The sequence below is a fragment of the Grammomys surdaster genome, unplaced genomic scaffold, assembly GCF_004785775.1.
Source record: "Grammomys surdaster isolate TR1022 unplaced genomic scaffold, NIH_TR_1.0 133, whole genome shotgun sequence".
Taxonomy (NCBI): Eukaryota; Metazoa; Chordata; class Mammalia; order Rodentia; family Muridae; genus Grammomys; species Grammomys surdaster.
The window spans coordinates 13,230,836-13,251,530 of NW_021604591.1; the positions used below are offsets into that span (position 1 = coordinate 13,230,836).

The 20,695-nt window shown below is 46.4% G+C and overlaps 1 protein-coding gene across 2 annotated transcripts in view; it reads left to right on the plus strand.

The window, feature by feature from the left end:
- Positions 1-20,695, plus strand: part of Tcf7l1 (transcription factor 7 like 1) — a 159,662-nt gene that overhangs the window by 10,266 nt on the left and 128,701 nt on the right. The window lies entirely within an intron of this gene.

A 20,695-nucleotide genomic window follows, 5' to 3' on the forward strand; every position in this document is an offset into this window, starting at 1 on the left:
AGGGAGGGAGGGAGGGAGGGAGGGAGGAAGAAAGAAAGGGAAGAAAGAAAAGAGAGAGGTGGATCTGAAGATGAGAAAGGAATACACAAGAGGCAGGAATGAGCAGTGTGCAAATCAGATCAATTTACAAGTCCAGATGTGTTAGCCATAGTGAGTAAGCTCAGGTGATTATTGACCTGCCTAAAGCAAACAGTTAGAGGTGAGTGAATAGACACAGGACTGGAATCACGTCACTGGAATGTGACTCTCTGCCACAGGGAGACATACTGCAGAGATAGTGCACCACAAAATACTCCTGTATTTAAAATATAGCACCCACATGGCAACACAAATATTTAAATATTATTTTTTCTGTTGTTTTTTTTTAAAGAAAAAGTAGCCCTGTAGGCACCTTCAGTGTTCCAGTTAGAACTCTTCCCACAGTGAACTCCTGAGGAACTGACAGGTTAATCGCCTTATCCTCCAGGAAGCTGTGAGATGGAGCCTGGATTCCCGGAGCTAGCAGAGCCTTGAGGGGAGGGGAAGGGCCTGGTTCCTGGAGGCTGCAGTTTCCCCCAAGGAAAAGTAGACCAAAAAAAAAAAAAGTGAAGACGCCATTTGGAGCAAAAGTTAAAGAAATTGTATGTACATGAGCAACTTCTCTGCATCCTTTCTCTGCAGTGGTATTTCTATCCCTTTCTCTCAGACACCATTGGCTGAGACAGGGTGTCACTATATAGCTCTGCTTAGCCTGAAACTCTCTATGTAGAACCATTGGCTTCAAACTCACAGAGATCCACCTGTTTCTGCTTTCCAAGTGCTATGATTATAGAAGCTGGCCCACAGGATCCATGCTCACTTCTGTGAGTGGATGGAGTCTTCAAGCAGGTCTAGTTACAGCCCCAGAGATGGTGTTAATTGCTGCTTCCGGGCTCTGTACTCCATTTAATCTGCCTACATCTGTTGACCTAGCCTGTTGCCTACTTCCTACTTCGGACCAGCCCTACTTTCTTATGTCTGTGAGCATTCTTGTGTAAATTAAATGTGGTTGCATTCTTTTGAAATTATTTATTTTTATCGATGCAGGTGTTTTCCTTGCATGTGTGTCTGTGTGAGTGAGGCCATTGGATCCCCTGGAGCTGGAGTCACAGACTGTTGTGAGCTGCCATGTAGGTGCTGGGAATTGAACCCAGGCCCTCTGGTAGATCGGTCAGTGCTCTTAACAGCTGAGCCGTCTCTCCAGGCTCTGTGTTTTCTAATTATACATCTTCTTAAACTGTTTCTGAGTGAGGTAATGGAGAGGAGCACTCTGGTGGGAGTGTTTCACTGGGAAACGAAAACACTTTGCGCTTCTATTAATGTTTTCCAGCCTCAGTGTTTGTGTATTGATATACCCGTCAGGGAATGACCATCCTTGTCACTGCTTTGCAGTGGGAGAGGCTCATCTTCACAGAGGGGTTCCCAGATAACTCTGGCTTATGGGGAGGGGCTGAGATAGACTCTGTCCACTGACCAGCATTGTGTTTGCCTGCAAATTAGATGCTTGAGTTGGATCAACACAACCCAAGTAAAATGTCCGAGGCAGTAGTATGCATCTGTAATCCCAGCGTTCCTACAGAGGGATGAGAGGAGAAATACCCAGGGAGTTTGAGGTTCAGTTAGCCATTATGCCGTCACAGGAACAGTAGGAGAGGTCCTGCTTCAAGAAGGTGGAAGGGGAAAAACAATTCTGAAAGCTGTCCTCAGACACACATGTGCACATGTGTGTGTGCCCGCACACACGCGCACACACACACACACACACACACACACACACACACACACACAGAGAAAGAGAGAGGGAGACAGAGAGAGACAGAGAGACAGAGAGGGAGAGAGAGAGAAAGAGAGAAAGAGAGAGAGAGACAGAGAGAGACAGAGAGAGACAGAGAGAGAGGGAGAGAGGGAGAGGGAGAGAGAGAGAAAGAGAGAGAGAAAGAGAGAGAGACAGAGAGAGAGAGAGAGACAGAGAAACAGAGAGACTTAAAAACAAAACAAAACATGAACTTAACAACAACAACAACAACAACAACAACAAAGAGGGATTCAGCAGATGTAGCTCTATGGGAGAGTGCTTGCCCAGCATGCTCAAGGTCCTGGGTTCAATCTCAGCTCCATCAGAAAACAAATCAAAACAAAACATTGTAGCTGGGGCAGTGGTGGTGCTCGCATGAACTCTGGAGGCAGCGGCAGGTTCCAGGCCAGCCTGATCTACAGAGAGAGTTCCAAGACAGCTGGGCCTACAAGGAGAAACCTTGTCTCAAAAAAACAAAACAAAATAAAATGAAATTGTAATAGCTATGTTGGCTAGGATGTTTAAAGAGGCGGAAGACCCTTTCTGGGTCTAAGAGGGGCTCCGCATCAGGCTGTGGTGGATTATTATGGGCATTTGTTCTCTGCCACCCTAGAGCAGCTCTTTGGTCCACGTGTCTCCCTCATACTTCGGTATATTCTTTTCTTTCTGGTGTGTGACGCAATCTGTCACTGGATTAGAATCCTGTCTGCCAGGACATGGAGGTGCATCTTTCTAAGGAAGACTGCCGGAGGAAGATTAGGAGTCAGAGCCCATATGTCTCAACTCATCCCCACCCCAAGTATGTTTGCCGAGTTTCCCCAAGAAATTTACTATAATACTGTTTTTACTGTTCCCAACACCCCCCCCCCCCCCCCCCCCCCCCCCCCCCCATGAAGGAGTATCTTATGGGGAAATACTTAAGAGACTTAACTATTGGGTTCTGCACCCAGCTTTCCCATTGGTTTTAGCGGCCCCCTGGGGCTCCTGCCAGAGTGATTATCCCTGTGATGATTGTCAAACAAATGGTCCAGTTTCTAAACCTTGACACTGTAGGAGGTACAGTGATTTCTCAGGCACTGATGTTTTTGTGAATCTTAAGTAAAATGAAAGACAAGGTGTTTGGTAGTCTGTCCTGAAGAAAAACACAAGACAGGGCAGTAGTGCAGGCCTTGCCTGGCATACATACAGAGATCTGAGATTGATCCCCAGCACTGCAGAAAGAAAAGGGGCGGGCAAGCCCAGCCTCTGTGTAGCTCTGTACTCTTTATTATGTCTGTACCAGAGTGGGCTTATCAAGGAATAGCATAGCAGTGACGGGGGAGGTGGGTTTTCCTGGAGAGATATTTGACTAGCAAACGCAATGTTCTATCCTACATTCAACATAGAATGTAAAGAACTTACTAGGTAGAATCTGGGTGGTTTTTTTTTGTTTTGTTTTGTTTTGTTTTATCTCATTCCTGTAGAATTTGTCATAGACTGATATTTATTTTGTTACTATGGGGAGGTAGGGGCAGGATCTTGCTTTTGTACCTTTTCAGGCCTAGAACACAATCCTTTTGGATCTTGATTTTAGGTTTTGACTGGTATTACAAGTTTGTGCCCCATTACGCAGCTCTAGACTCGTGTGTGTGTGTGTGTGTGTGTGTGTATGTATGTATGTGCGTGTGTGTATGTGTGTGTGTATTTACTCACATGTTTGTTTATGAGGTGGATTCTTGCTATGAGGCCTAGAACTCACAAATCCTGCCTTAGCCTCCTAAGCGTTGGGATTACAGGCAGATGTAAGTTCAGATTCTCTAAACTGTTTTAACTACATTTATTTACTTTATATGTGTACCACAGCATGCACATGAAGGTCAGGGGATAACTTGGAGTCGTTTACTTCTTCCACCAAGAGCTGGACTCGGGTCATTGGGCCTGGTTGCACATGCTCTTACTGTATTGATCCATCTCACTAGCCTCCCCCCACCCCCCCACCCCCACCCCCGCCTGTTTTTTCAAGACACGGTTTCTCTGTGTACCCTGGCTGTCCTGGAACTCACTTTAGTCCAGGCTGGCCTGGAACTCAGAGATCTACCTGCTTCTGCTTGTTACTTGAACACTCTGCCATTGACCTACATCCAACCAGCCATTTCTCCTCCTCCTCCTCCTCCTCCTCCTCCTCCTCCTCCTCCTCCTCCTCTTTCTCCTGTGGATTATTCAGGTGAAGCATTTGACTTGTTTGGTTTGCTTCAGTGCCTCAATTTGTAGTTCTGGCTGGGACAGGTTATGTAGACCAGAGTGGCCACCAAATCATAGAGCCTCCTACTTCTGTAGGACACATGCTGGGACCAAGGCATGCAGCACCACGTGTGTGGGACCACACCTAGCAAGGCGAAGAGCTTCCTCACCACCAGCATCTTCTTTTCAAGTTAGATGCATCGTCCTCAAGGAGACGTTCACAGCAGCTGCCCCTCTCTGTTAGCACATCTACTACCTCTCTTACTCATTACTCAGCCCAGATGTCTGCAATCTGTACTATGCCTTCTTCATCCATTAGTTCCTTTCTTTCTTCCTTCCGTCCTTCCTTCCTTCCTCCCTTCCTTCCTTCCTTCCTTCCTTCCTTTCTTTCTTTCTTTTTTCTTTTTTTCTTTCTTTTTTTTTGTTTTTTCGAGACAGGGTTTCTCTGTGCAGCCCTGGCTGTCCTGGAACTCACTCTGTAGACCAGGCTGGCCTTGAACTCAGAAATCTACCTGCCTCTGCCTCCCAAGTGCTGGGATTAAAGACGGGTGCCACCACTGCCCGGCCTGCTGTATTTCTTAAAAAACGAAAGTATCTGGCATCAACTATCTCGTTCCTTTAGATCAAAGGGCAGTAAATTTAACATGTACAGATTGAACCCATCCTGCCACTTTTACAAGTAAAGTTTTATTAGAACACGGCTCTGTTCATATGAGCAGTTATGGCATGATAAGGGGCCTAGTCTCCTAGTTGAGGTGGAGGCCCTATTGTCCTACAGAGTTAGAAGATCTACCCCAGCTCTTTACAGAGTAAACAGACCTTCTCTGTGGGTCAATCATGATTTCAATGCTTGACTCTTTACCTTACTGTTTCTAGGTAATGTCTCCTGTCCTATGAAGTTTGATAGTGTACAGTGAACTTACAGATTTAAACCCACTCACCGTCCTCCATTCTGTTTGCAAATGCTACCCCTACTGATACTCAGATTGTCTCATCTTTATCCAGTTGGTGCTTCCTCTAATTGGCTTCTGAGTTCTTTAGACAAGTCAGGGCATGGCAGGACATTCCAGGTCTGCCGTATCCGTTCCTGCCCCAGACCTGGAGCTAGTCATTTCTAGAAGGATTGGCTTCCTTTAATGGGAGCAGGTATTTAGAAGCCTCTGTAAATACTAAAGTACACAAGGGCACCAAACAATACCACGAAGATTAGAAGAAAATAAAATATAACCATTGTATTTAAAAAACATCTATGAAAAATGTCCTTGCTATAAAGGAAATTGTTTCCAGTATACTCTTGGGGAGAGGGTTGCACTGCAGCCCTGGCTGGCCTGGAACTTGCTGTGTAGAACAAGCTGGCCTCCAACTCAGAAAGGAGTCTGCCTCTGTCTCCTAGGAATGCTTGGATTAAAGGTGTGCAGGTTCAATACACTCCCAATGCTGAGTCATGTTCCCTATTTACTTAATAATTGTAATTGGACATGCAATTGTTTTGTAAGTAAAGTCTCTTCCGTACTTATATTTTATTCTTCCAATTGAAATAAAAATCACATATATTCCTACCAACCAGTAGCATTTCAACAATTACTAGATGTGACTGGAGAGATAGATGGCTTACCTCGCAAAGGTGCTCATGTAGAGGACTCACGGTTGGTTGCCAGCCCCTACTTCCAGTGGTTCTCAACTGCCTGTAGCTTCACCTCCATACATGCCTTCTTCTGGATTCCAGGCACAAGCATGCACACATGCGCATACCTACATAGTCACATACATATGCATGTAATTAAAAATAAAGATAAATATAAAGGAAAAAGCTCACAGGAGGGCTTTCATTCATCTCCCATAGCCTGTCCATGTGGTTTTGAGGGGTCACATACAGGTAGTGAAGGTAGATCCAATACCTGCTTCACCTCTGTGCCTCTAACATCACCACACTGACTACAAACATTTGTCAACTTATGAGGATATCTGCTCATGGATCAGGTGGACGTTCAGATCTTACTAAGACTGAAGCTACAACTCAGCGACAGTTTCCTATTCAGTGCTGAGCCTGAAGCAGGAGGACGTACACTGTGGCTGCACAGATTGCATAGGGTTGGCTTGTAGGTGTGCACAGAGAATAATGCCCAGCACACAGCAAAGGCTTTGTCAAGGTGAACTCCGTCAACTCTGGCAGTCTCGGTTGTCAGGATCTCACTGGCTCTTTTTTTGAGACAGGCTCTCACTATGTAGCTCTGTCTGTCCTGGAATTCACTATGTAGACCAGGCTGTCTCCAATTCACAGATCCACCTACCTCTGCCTTCAGAGTGGTGGGATTAAAAGAATGCACCACCATGCTTAACCCATGAAATATGTAATTTCCTTTTTCCATTTTGTGTGTGTGTGCATGTATGTATACATGCACATGCATATGGGGAGTCTGAAGCTGATGACAGGAACCATCCACTATGTGTCTTCCACAATATTCTTTAAGATAAGATCTCTCAAATCCAAAGCCCTCCAATATGGAGTCTCTCTCTCTCTCTCTCTCTCTCTCTCTCTCTCTCTCTCTCTCTCTCGTCTCTCTCTGTCTCTCTCTGTCTCTCTCTCTCTCTTTCTCTTTCTGAGACAGGGTTTCCTGGAAGTCACTCACTCTGTAGACCAGGCTAGCCTCAAACTCATCGTGCGTCTACTTTTTAAAGCTGGATTACAGGTGGGCTGCTGCATTTATCTGACGTTCATGTGGGTTCTAGAGTTCCAAACCCTGCGCCTCCTGCTTGTGGGCAAGTGCCTTAATCACTGAGCCCTCTGTGAAGCGTCCATTTATGTTTGTCAGAATGGGTTTCACGTAGCCCAGCCGGCCCCTAGCTTGCTATGTAGCTGAGGATGGCCTTAAACTCTGATCCTCCTGCCTTTGCCTCCTGAATGCATGGATTATAGGCCTGCACTTCATTACCCAGTTTATGTGGTGCTGGGGACCAACCCAGGGCTTTGCACATGCCTGGTAAGTTACATACCAGCCTATTACTTTAATTACATTTTTTTTTCTTGGTAGGGATTAAAAACAGGTCTTCATGGATGCCAGACAAGTGATCTGTCATCCAGTGATTATCTTTAGTCCCTTATGTTTAATTCCAGGCTGCCAGTTTCCTTGAATTCGTTTTCCAAAGGACCCTGGCTATTAAATTTTGATTGTGATCAGTGTGACTCTGAGACACTGCCTCAAATATAAAATCTGCCTTCAGTCTACACGTGTATGAATACTTGATATTGTTTATTTTTATTTCTCTCTGTGCACAGAATGTAATAAAATAAATACAAAGACCTGTCTTCCTGGACAGTTTTAGGCTAACAAGAGCAATCATTGTGTGCTTCTAGTGTCCTCCACTGTTTAGTTTTGATAAGTTGATTATTGGTGCCCGATCGTTTCACTTTGCTTATTATGGTAGGTTTTTTCCTCTCCCAATGCCTCTCAGAGTTGAGGCTGTACAGCCTTCTAAAAACAAATAAAGCAGAGGTCTGAGCTGCCAATGGAACTTTGAACCTGCTCCCCTGGTTCATGTCTGTGGACTTGTATGTGAGCGTCTGTGGAGACCATATGTTGTTTTAGGGCCATGCCAAGGAAAATACTTTAGAATCACATTAGAAACTCAAGGTATTTTGGCCTCTCTAAGAGGACACGTGATAGTTTTCCAGTTATATGAACAAGGGCTTTTGTTTCATACTGAAGTTTCTTACAGGCTTTGAGAACAATAGGCTTCTCTCAGTCTTCCCAGAGGTCTTTTGGATGCTAATAGGTAGACCGCACTGTGTTGCTGTGTTTTGTCTAGGGAAACTTCTCAGGCCTTTGACACGCCACTGTGGACTTCTAGGGAGTGGGTCATGCAGGATTCCTCTGCTCATTTGGCCAAGGCTCTTGATGTGTTTGAAATCTTATCCTTCTCCGTCCCTCCTACTCCTCCGCTTCACAGCCTCACCTATGGCTCCCTGCTGCAAATTCTTAATCACGTTTCACTGTTGGCAAACGCATGGCCTCTTCATCCAAAACATACTTGTCTCCTGGATCCTAAACTCACTGAAGGTGCCAGGGAGTGGATCTGTTATGTCCCATTCTATTCCATTCTTAGCACCAAGCTCATAGAAGGCCTTCACTCAGTATTTGCTGAATGAATGAAGGAACCATAGAGAATACTTCCTGGCCCCCACCTAATGGGAACCACTCTTCACAGAAGCCATTTTCAGGATGAGAACCATACCTGGGTTTGTTGGCTGTTCCACTCTTGTGCTACATGTTCAAATACGACCAACTGGGGTGCGAGAGGCCTTTGTCATTTTTAGTTCAGGTACTAGGCACATCCAGCAGGAAGTGGTCAGTTTATTTAAAGATGAAGCACTGTGTATGAAATAACTTGTATCCTCGGTAGAGCACTGCGAACCAACCAGGATTAGAACCTTCATTTCCTTATATCTGTTGAGGGCCCGTTTGTTACCCAGTCGGCCACACGAAGCCCCTTCCAGTATTGGTAGTTACATCAATGGGAACCAGTGTTTCCGACTGTTGGGGAGGGAAGAAATCAGACTCTCCTTTGTACGCTAATTAGCAGAGGCAGAACAAAAGACCTCACTTGGTTTTCGAGTTCAACTTTGGCTCATACGCAATTCTCAGTGAAGATAATGATCTCAGATAAATTAAAAACAAATGTTAAAGAAGTCATAATGAGGTAGGAAGGGAATTCAGGATTCCTGTTTTCAAATAACACTGGGTAAACAGACTTCTCCCTAAAGCAGACACTCATGTGTCCTCCTCCACTTGGCTGTTTTGTGAGCCTTTGGGTTCAAAAATCTTGATCACTCACTGTTCTAAACCCAGAGAGGTGGGCCGTTGGGCCAGTGTGTGCCGGTCTGGTGTTGGTGTGCACCAGCCTCACTCACCAAACCATTAGTTCTTTTGGAACTAGGAAAATAGAACACAGAAGAGTTTAGGTTGAATCACCAAGCCAAAGGGAATCGCACATTTGGCAAAACGCCCCTTGCCTCAGGAATGACCGCCCCAGCCTGCTGCCCTGGCGTGGCTTCCTTTTCCTCCAGTCTGCTGAAGGCAAGGGCCCGGCAGGGAGCACACAGAAACCCCCTGTGTTCTTTCTTCTCCTCCAGGCCGAGTTCCTGAGTACATTCTTGACCAGATGGGGGGAGCTAGGGGCCCAGCGAGCTGCTGCATTCAATGGGACTCTGTATGTATATGCCAAATGAAGTCTACAGGCGTCTTTACGAGCCCAGTGACCGTGCTGGCAGATGTAAAGAAACTCAGAAGGCCTGTGTGTATGTGGAGTCTCGATGCCTAGGAAGTTTCCATGAGTGCATTCAAGGGCTCTATACATGGAAATTCAGTTCCTCTACTGACCCCCTCCCCCGCCTAGAGTTGAGGGTCTCCTGTAGCAAAGGATGATCTTGATTCCTGGTCCTCCTGCCTCCACCTCAGCGTGCTACAATCACAAGTGTATGTGTGCTACCTTCCCTGGTTTATGCACTGCTGGGAATTGAACCCAGGTCCGTCCTCATGCAAATGAGGAAAGTACTCTACCTACAGAGCTACAACCCAGCCTACCTTATTTCCTCTTCCCTGTATCGATGTGTACCACGTTTGTCTGCGCGAGTGCACTTGTGCCCCCCGCATAGTTTTCAACGGCGGCACACATCCCACCAGACTTTGTTAATGTCTGGAGAGATTTGGGATGCTCGAATCTTGTGGAGGAGACATATTACTAGCATCTAGCTAGGAGAGAGGCCAAGGATGCTTATTCTATAGTAAGCAATCTTCAAGACAGAGAGGGGAAGAGACCTTTAAACAACAAGGAGCTAATGAGGCCTGAGGGAACTCAGGTCTTCAGACTCAGTGGCAAGTGCCTTTACCCACTGAGCAGCCTGGCTGGCCTTCCACCTTAGTTTTAGATCTAGGATCTCTCACTGAGTGTAGAGCTTGGTCATTGGATGGGGAGGGGGGGAGGTGGTAGGAGAGGGGGCAGGGCTGGCTGGCCAGTGAGCTCCAGGGAAGTCCTGCCCCTGCCTCCCTAGCTCTGGTATTTCAGATGCTACACCTAGCTTTTTACACAGGAACCCATGCTGGGGATCCAAGCTTGTCCTTATGGCTACATAGCAAACATGTTACCCACCGAGCCATCTCCCTCGTTCCTGAGCACTTTTTTTCAGTGATAACACTTTCTCTGTTCTGTGGCCCAGAGAGTATCCAATTCATCCCTTCACTTATTCTCAGAAAGACCCTGTAGTGGGGACCAACGTTATCCTTTTTTACTCAAGATGAAATCAAAACTTAGAGAGGTCAACATCCCTACCTGACAACACACAGCAATTTAGGGGAAGGGATAAGGCTTCAGATTCTGATTTCTCCTACCCAGCTCTTACTGTGTTGGTGTCACCTCCCACGGTAGCTCCTGTGAACCTGTGCAATGTAGTCTACACAAAAGAGATGCTGAACTGGACGTAGAGTGTGTTGTTACATCCTGAGGCTCCGTTGCAGAAATGGGTCGCCCACAGGGTGGCTCTGGTGCGTCTGTGACACTTGGCAAGGAGGCACCTTCTGTTGAGGAGCGGCAGCTGGGACAATGGCCAATCTGCCTTCAGGGCATCAAGGGAACAACGTGAGTGGGGGCAGGGCAGAATGGAGACACCCTGGTGGCTCTACCCGTCCTGAGTCTTGAGGTTAGTGAACTGTGAGGGGCAATTAATATAATTACTCGTCATTCATGAAGAGAGGGAGCATGAATTTTAGAGGTAACTCCTGGGATCGAGAGAGGCCTGGAAACGTAGAATGCTGTTTTGAGATCAGAGAAGAACATTCTACAGCAAGGGGGCCAAGGTGGGGGAGCCTTCACAGGAGGCTCACTGCGCTCCACTGAGGGGGGCTGTGGGGGCAGAATGTAGACAGGATTGGCGGGAGCAGTGTCCATGACCCTTGACCTCCACCTGGAGACCCCTTAGCATCTACCTGGAAACTACTCTTCTGCACCCCTGTTCTCGCTCCTCAGACAAACCCAGGGAACTGAAGGATGGATAAACGGTCTTTGGAACCCCCAACTTGAGCTTCCCTGTTCAGTCTCTCCTGAGCAGCCAAAGCTTGTAACAAGCTGCAAGGAGAAACCCTCATGCTTTTTAAGAACATAAGACACATTCTGTTCTCACATCTACCCTCAGGACAATCATGTGTTTAAATTATCATTCTTGTCTCCTTTCTTTTCTTTTTTTTTTTTGAGACAGGGTTTCTGTGTGTAGCCCTGGCTGTCCTGGAACTCACTCTGTAGACCAGGCTGGCCTCGAACTCAGAAATCCACCTGCCTCTGCCTCCCAAGCACTAGGATTAAAGGCGTGTGCCACCACCGCCCGGCTTTTGTCTCCTTTCTAGAAGGAAATTTCCAGCACTGTCTGCTCTTGGTGTCCTGGTGTCTTCACCCACCTGTCCTGTTGAAGATAATGATTCTATGACTCTCTGTAAGTGAATCACTGAATGGAGTAGTGTGCTAGTTTTCCTCTCAGTGAGGTGTCTTGTGAAGCCTGGTCCTTTGGAAATGCTTCAAGATGCCTTTAGTACCAGCTCACTCAGGACATTCTTGTATGGCACAGGCCAGAGCCTTTCCCCCACCCCACACTGTCTGTCTGTCTGTCTGTCCTTCTCCAGAAGGTTGGGTTCCACTCTAATGAGGAGAATTGTCTTACTGATATGTGCATTTAAATCTAACCACACTTTCATCTGTGCCATGAGATGTCTTCCCCCAGGCCGTTTTCCCTCAGAGTTGGCTGAAAGGCCTGTGAAACACAATTGGGCTTTGTGGTGAGGAGGGTTTACAGTGCCCTGGAAGGTGGGGCCAGTCTTGTCTAAATAAATAGTAGTGGGCTTGGCCTCAGGAAGAGGGGATTCCTGGAAGGCAAGAGATGGAGCCTGACGCAAGATGCACTTCCTGGTGTTCCTGGGGCTTCTTGTCCTCTTTGCTGTGAACACAGGATGTTCTTGGGCCCCTGGTTCTCAGGTGCTGCTCTGACCCAGGATCTCCTAGGACAGACCTCTACTTCAGCAGCAGGTTCTCCATCCTCCTATAGTCTGGGCCTCCTGCTGTGTTCACAGGATTAGCTGTTGACCACTCTGAGTGACCCAGGGGCTGACAGCTTTTCTACAGGCCTTCCCTACACTCTGCCTGCCTGCCTGCCTGCCTGTGCAGTGATGGCCTTTGGCAGAGTCCTGGAGATCTAGAAGGGCCTTACTTACTATCTGCTCTGAGGAAGCTTTGCATGGCATGTGAAGAGGATGGGTTTGGGCCTTTTTTTCTTACTGCTTTCCACATTGATGCTGATTGGCCCTCTGTCCTTTTCAGAATATTTGCCTTTGAACTGTCTGAAAAAAGTCATATAGTCATATAGACTTACTTGGCCCAGGATACCGGGAAAGCTTGGTCAAGGGAGTGCTTGTTGGGAAATGAAATACCTGGCTTTTCCCTGTCCCTCCCCACAGCAAGCACTGTATCCTGCAGACCCTGTCACTTTCTCCTGCTGCGTAAGCAATGTCAGCTGCCTTTGCAAGAGAGTCTCCATTGTTGCCCAGTGGTCCCTGTACCCTCTTCTCTGACTTGGTCATGTGGTTCTTTGGGTTCAGAGCCTGTGTACCTGAGTAAGGACAAACATCAGCATTGGTTTTGGGAGAGGGTGTGTGCCCTCTGAGACACTGCCACACATGTAGAGAGTGGATGTTAGTCATATGGCTTGCCTCCAGCCAACACTTTTCTTTATTTAAAAACTCTGGGGGCAGAGTGCTGGAGGCATGGCTCAGCAGCTGAGAGTGTGTTCTGCTGCTGCTGAGGGCCTGAGTTAGGTTCTCAGCACCCACGTGGGTAACCCCAGCTCCAAGAGGCACTCTTCTGGCCTCCACAGACACTGCACCCACACACATCTATACAGAGTTAAATTTTAAAAGTAGGGGCTGGAGAGACGCATGAGTGGTTAAGAGTGTTGCTGCTCTTCCAGAGGGCCCAGGCTCAGTTCTTAGCTCTGCTTAGGCAGCTCACAATCACCTGTAACTCTTGTTGCAGAGCTTCTGAACCTTCTTCAGGCCTCTAAGGACACCTGGTCACAGGCGGTTCACAAACAAACACACATGCTTGTTTTTTTTTTTAAAAAAAGTAAAATCTTTAAAAGTTCATTATTTTCTCTTAAGAGATTTAAAATTAATATATAGAAAAATGAACATTTTTAGAAGACAGGTTTTTGATTTACAAAACATGGATTCATGTCACAATCACAATTCCAAACACTTGTAACCACCACTCATCAACACGGTACCCAAGTATTTGTTGACTACACTGAAATTCCCTTGGTACCTATGGTGTAGGATGAAGGTGAAGGCCAACTCCAAGTTCCTGAAAGTCCCCTTGTTCCTTTCCCCTTTACAACTGGTCTGCCCTGAAGTCCCTCTCAGCAGGGTGACAGCCACTCTCTCAACAAAGACAAATCCCAGGCTAGAAGCTGTTAAGAGCACTGGTTGGAGTCAAAGCACCTACCTGGTCACACAATGGACATTAATTAACTCCAGTTGGGGGTAGGGGTAGTGTCCTGTGCCTTCTTCTGGCCTCCGGGGTCACACACACATGTGGTGTACGGGCATAGAAGCAGACAAAGCATCTGTGCACATTTAAAAAAAAGAAAAGGTCAATCAGCGCTGGCCCAGGCGCTCTTCCTGCCTGCTCTGAGCCAGGTCACCTTCACCTGCAGGTTCAGCTCAAGCTCACATTCCCGGAGCTACCTCAGTGCTTCAAAACTGTGTTCTGTAGGAGGAATTGGGTGCTATGAACGCTCTCCTGACTCCAGAGTGCCTGAGGGGCAACAATGAGTTAAACAAAACGCTCAGGAGCAGATGTGGTGTGCACACCTGTTATCTCAGCGACTGATAGGCGGAGGCAGGATGATTGATTGCCACACGTTCCAGGCTAGTGTTGGTCACACAGGGAGACCCTGTCTGGAAAGACCAAACAAACCCCAAACTCGTCCTGATCACAGACCTAAGCCTTTATTTAATTATCCATCTATCTATCTATCTATCTATCTATCTATCTTGCATGATATTTGCATGTGTGCACATGTGGAGGCCATAAGCTAACATTGTGGTGTCTTCTTCAGCTGCTCTCTACCTTCTTTTCTATTATAATTAATTTATTATTATTGGGGGAGGTATGCATACCAAAGCACACATGTTGAGGTTAGAGGACAATCTTGTGGCGTCAGTTCTCTCCTTTCACCTTTACATAGGTTCCAGGGATTGAACTCGGGTCATCAGGCTTGGGCCGCAAGTGCCTTACAGTCCTCTTTCTGCAGAAGCTTCTGGTGCATGGGTGTTTGCTATGCAACCAGAGTTTACTGAGCTAATGCTTTCGGTAAATTAGGGCATTTTTCACTTTTTAAGCTACCCAACCCCAAACCCTGGTCACCAGAATTTTTCTTCCAGGAACTCAAGATGGCTCAGACAGTAAAGAGCAAAATCCCATGCTGGGCAGCATGGTGAGGGGCAGGTAATCCGGGCTCGAGATGGCCAAGTCAGCAAGCTTCAGGATGATGAGAGACCTTGTCTTGTGTGTGAAATCAGGTGAAAGCAACTGAAGGAACACTCCATGTCAACCTTTGGCCTCCACATGTATGTGTAAATGTATGCGCACACACACACACACACACACACACACACGCACACACGCACACACGCACACACGCACACGCATCTATTCATCTACTCAACTTCCCATAAAGGGTGCCTTAGACTGAACCTGGAGGAAACCAGACTCCAGGCAGCCCTGGGGCATGCTCCGAGAACCACTAAAATAAACAAGAAATGCACTCTCTCCAGATTCTGAGGAAAAAAAGCCCTCAAAGGTCAGAGGGTCCAGTGGCTCTCAACCCCGGACTGCACATTAGAATCATCTGGGGAGCTTTTCAGAAATGCTCATGCCCAGCCCCCACCCCCAAAGATTCGTGGTTCAGTTGGGCTGGGGTGGGGCTCAGGCTTCACTGGAATTTTTAAAAAGCTCCCCAGGGGCTTCTGATAGGCAGCCAAGTTTGTTAAGCACTGAGGTTCTCCCTGAATATTTGAATGGCAGGATTAAAAAGGATCCCTCTCCAGCTGATGGCAGACCTGCCAGCCATTATCCACAGATTCTCTAAAGCCCCTCCATTGTCTGAAAGCCTATGTCTCTTATCATTTCTCCTGTGCAGTCCCAGAAGCATGCTCTGAGCAGGGTGTCAGGTCCCTGGAACTGGAGGTACAATTACAGATGGTTGTGAACCAGCATGTGGGAGCTTGGAATTGAACTCAGGACCTCTGGGAGAGCAGCCAGTGCTCTTATCTTCTCCAACACCCAACACCACTCTTCATCACAATTAAACTAAGGCATCAAAAAAAAATTCTACATTCTTTTTGGCCACTGGCCTTGTGTCTAGCTCCACTGTTAGGCCTAGTCACCCCTGCCAGCCCTGTTATTGGAATTCAAAAATGGGGTCTTTAGATACTGGTGACTCTTTAGCTCTTCAGATATGTGCCCCACTGATGGACTAGGCAGTTCCACTAGTGTTCTTAAAGTGAACACAAATATTACATATTCATGATTTATTTTCTGGGTCAAGTGACTCTAGAAACATTTTCACACATCACGTTAGGCTACCTACAGGGAGAGTTTTATTAACAGCATTTCACTGTATTTCCTTTCCTTCATAATGCCAGATTTTTTTTTTTTTTTTTTTTTTTGGTTTTTCGAGACAGGGTTTCTCTGTGTAGTTCTGGCTGTCCTGGAGCTCACTCTGTAGACCAGGCTGGCCTCACAGATTTTTAACCTATACGTCTAATACCATTTTGATAGAAGTACCTAGGCTTCCTTTACACTATCAAATATTCTGTGGCACTGGAGGCTGGGGCTGATGGGTTGTGTTTGTGATAACTTGTGGCCCTAGTTAGCTAATAACAATATAAATGGAGTTTACTCTAAGTTACAGTCTCGATGGTCAATTGACTTAGTTAATATTTTATACCCTTCCGTTTTGGCTCCTTAGGGTTGTGTGTGCTTGCACACGTGCATGCACCACCATATGTTTGCCTAGTTATCCATCGCAATCATAATTAGTCAACAAAACAAGTTTTTTTTAGAACCTGTTTGTGGGGCTGGAGGTTAACAGTGTATACAACTCTTGAAGAAAGCCTGAGTTTGGTTCTCAGCACACACATTGGGTAACTTCAGCACCAGGGGATCTGACTTCCTCTTCTGAACTCTCATGTGTGCCCTCACATGAACATAAATGTATACGCATAATTGAAGACAAAATGAATCTTTAAAAAAAAAACTTGTTTGCGAGGCAGATAGTATAGTGAATTCTTTTCATACCTATTAAACTGCCCTATAGCCTCCAGGTTCAGTGGAGCTCGGAACATCTGCCTCCTGAGTCATCTGCCCTTGAGGCCTCAGGCTGGAGACAGTAATTTGGAGGCAGGGCTGGGCTTAGAAAACTCCAGACTGACCTGGAACATCGCCATCTTAAGGGGCTACTGTGACCTCACACACATGCAAGCATTTTGGAATTTAGGGAAAGGATCCACAGAGATGGGAGGTTGTGGTGGGGGTGGGCATAGAGATGTGTCCCCCGCAGGGCTTGGGCAGATGGCTGGGTTGTAGAAAGGTTATAGGCTGATAGGCCTGGCGGTTACCCAGGGGTTCTGCTCCATCCTGGCCATGCACATAACTTGGTGTACCGAGTATAGATTCAGCTCAGACACTACAGTAGGGCATGGCTTCTCAAAGTCTTCTCCAAGGAAATTGGGGTTTGTATGAAGTGCCTTCCTATAGTCTTGGGCATTTGAATATTCAGTTCTCAGTTGGTGACACTGTTTGGGTAGGTTTAGGAGGTGTGCTTGCAGCAGGAAGTGTTTCACTGGGGAGAGAACTTGAGGTCCCAAAGTCTCTCACCAATCCTAGTGTGCTATCTGCTTTTACATAAAAGATGCAGGCTTCTGACTTCCTGTTCTAGCACCTTGCCTCTCTGTTGTCATGCTTTTGTATTTCTTTGGGACTATAAGCCCAAACAAATTCCTTCTATAGGATATCATAGTCATAGTCTTTTATCATAGTAATAGAAAACATATAGAAATTGGTATCAGAGGTGGGATATTGCTGGGACTGCCCTACCAATGTGGAAAATTTTGAGATTTTGCACGACAAAAGCAGTTAAAAGCTGTAAGCAGGGGCTTAATGGCCATCCTATTAGGATTCTTGAAGACAGTAGTGCTGAGAGCAATGTGGCCTACAGAGGCCCAGCACACAAGAGGTTTCTGAGAGAGCAGTATTAACAACTGAGCTAGAGACCATGCTTGTGATATCTTAGCAAATAATGTGGCCGGCTTCTGCCCTTGCCCTAAGTACTTGCATGAGGCTAAATTTAAAAGGAATCAACTAATTTCTTTAACAGAGGAGATTTCGAGGCAGCTTAATATCAACTCTGTCATGTGGTTATCAGTAATCCCTTTTACTCGGGTCTACAATGAAAAAGAGCAGATGGCCAGAAAGAAACACAAAATGTATAGTTTGGAGAGAAAAAGGACACGAACAACTTAATATTAGAGCCAAGGCTTGTGCTAAAAAAGTGACAAGGAGGCAAACTTTGGAGTGAAGGGAAGGGCAAGACCTCGCCCAGCTAAGCCTCCAACTTGTGAAAGGCCATAAGGCGTTTTCTTTTCTGCTCCTGAAAAGCAATTACACTCAAGCCATTGCTGGTGTTCAAGGGACCAGGGGCCATTTCAAACTGGAAGCTGACCTTGGCAGTGTTGCTTGGCCCTGGATTCAATATGGATGGAAGAGTTAAGGAATAATGGAAAAATGTCCTGCATGGCTTTAAAAACCCACCGTGCCCAGGCTGTGTATGGCCGGGTAGACTCTGTCTGAAGGCTCTGAGAGTCCCTGAGAGACCAAGAGAGTCCCTGGAGCTGTGGAAGTGAATCCTGGGTTGTGTTGGAGATCTTACAGCTGTGGGGTATTTATGAAGGAGAGCTGCACACAGGGAGTGGAACCAACCAAAGAGATGCACACCCAGCTGGAAGGGCAGAGCCATCTAAGCTGATAGACACTGGGCATAGAGCTAGAGAAGTTGATGTTTGCCTTGTTGGTGTTTGGTCTTGCTTTGGCCCAGTATTTCTTCACTACGCCCCCAGTTCCTCCCTTCTAGAATGGTAGTGTAAATTCAGTACCACTGTATGTTGGAAATACGAAATTTACTTTTTGAGTTTTCAGGGGATTACAGTTAAACCAGTGCCTTGAACCACAGAAGAGATTTTGGATTTTTAAATGTCCAGACTGAAAGATTTGGGGGACTTTCAGAAGATGTAGCAATTTGCATTATAATGTCAAGAGACTAAGGGGCCCAGGAGTGGGATGTGGTGGTTTGAGTGAAAAATACTCCCCCGTCCAGTCGCAGGAATTGGAATGTTTGGTTCTCAGTTGGTGGGTGGCGCTGTTTGGGTAGGTTTAGGAACTGTGGCTTTACTGGAGGAAGTATGTCACTTGGGGTGGCATGCTTCCTGCCATCCCTGGTGGTTTTCCGCCTTGTGCTCACAATAAAAAGATCTAAGCTCTCCGCTTCTTGCTCCAGCCGTCATGCTTCCTCTCGACTGCCATCAACACTTATTCTGTCAGCCGTTCCCTGCCCTCCACATCCACCCACCTCCCTCGTACACAAGAGAGATACATGGCAAAAGAAAAACAGTCAGGATGGCAGAGATGGCCTAGCGTTGACACCCGCTGCTCTCGCAGAAGGTTTGGATTCGGTTCCCAGCGCCCACTGCTCTGCTCACGGCCTCCGGTAACTGCAATTGCAGCAGATCTGAAGCCTTTGACCTCTTCGTACATCTGAATGCATGTGGTGCACATAAGCTTACATAGACACAAACACATACATTAAATAAGTCTTCTTTTAAAGCCCTAAAAATTAAAGAATGAACACATTATCCAGCAGTCCTACTACGGGGTATCTATCCCAAGGACTATTCAAATCAGAATCCCAGGAAGATATATGTTCTCATGTGTGTTGCAGCCTTATTCACAATAGCCAAGATGTGGAGACGATGTAGGTGTCTGTCTCCAGAGGAGCGGACTGAGAAAAGGTGACATGTACATACTGCGAACTATCATCAGCCACTCACAACAGAGCTCTTACTGTTCAACCACTCAGACAGACCCTGGAAACGGTACAAGCCAACTAGCCTCAGACAAACAATGCCGCGTGATTCTACTTGTATGAGAACATTAAAACAGGAAATTTGGAGCATGATGTAGGCAGATGATTGTTGCCAGAGAGTAAGGAGTGGAGGCTGCGGGGAGATGTTAGTCAGTGGATGGTAAGTTACAGTCACATAAGAAGAAGTTGTGGACAGCTGGGGCACAATACTGTACTGGTAATTAACAATGTGTTGTGAACTGCAGATGTGCTAAGGGCCGGTGAGATGGCTCAGCTGTGCATACGCAGTGCCCTGATTTGATCTCTGGAGACCCTGAAAAAAGGCAGATGATGCAGGGTGTACCTCTTTAATCCCAACACCCTATGTAAGACGGGAGGCCCAGAGACTGAGAATCGCCTGGAAGCTTATAGGTCAGCCTGCCGGAAGTGCCAGGAAAAACAAGAGAGAATCCACTCCTGAAAGTTGTCCTCTGACCTCCAAACACCTGCTGACATACGTGCACCTGAAGTCACATACAAGTATGAGATAGTAATGTTTAAAACTGTAGTAAGAGCTGCCTGCGCGGTGGTGGCGCACGCCTTTAATCCCAGCACTTGGGAGGCAGAGGCAGGCTGATTTCTGAGTTCGAGGCCAGCCTGGTCTACAGAGTGAGTTCCAGGACAGCCAGGACTACACAGAGAAACCCTGTCTCGAAAAACCAACCAACCAAACAAACAAACTGTAGTAAGAATGTGAATTTATTATTGTACATTACAAGAAGAAGCAAAGGAACACAAACTTTTGGAAATTTTAGATATACTTATTGTCCCCATGGTGACAATTGTTTTATGGATATATATATATATACATGCTTACAGGCATTGATCGCACATGTTGGATATGTGTAAGTTTGGGTATACTAATCTTGCCTCAGGAAGGAAGCATGAACAAGGCCAAATGCTAGGACACTGAGGTGATACAGCAAGGGAAAAACTGAAGAGAGGGCTCAGTGGTTAGAGCACCCACGCAGGCACGCACTGCCCTTGCTGTAGGGCTCTAGTTCAGTTCTCAGTACCCACATGATAGCTCACAACCACCTGTAAGTCCAATTCCAGGGGATCTGGCACCCTCTTCTGGTCAACATGGGCTGTTGTATGTACATGATATACTTACACAACCAGTGCCGCCTTTCCCCCCCACAAGCACATAAATAGAAAATTTAAAAAGTAAATATATTTTTTAAAAAATAGCTGGGGTTGGGGGGTGGTGGTAGGCTGGAGAGATGGCTTAGCAGATAAAGAGCACTGACTGCTCTTCCAGAGGTCCTGAGTTCAATTCCCAGTAACCACATGGTGGCTCACAACCATCTGTAATGGGATCTAATGCCCTCTTCTGGTGTGTCTGAAGACAGCTACAGCTCACATACTTAAAATAAATAAACCTTAAA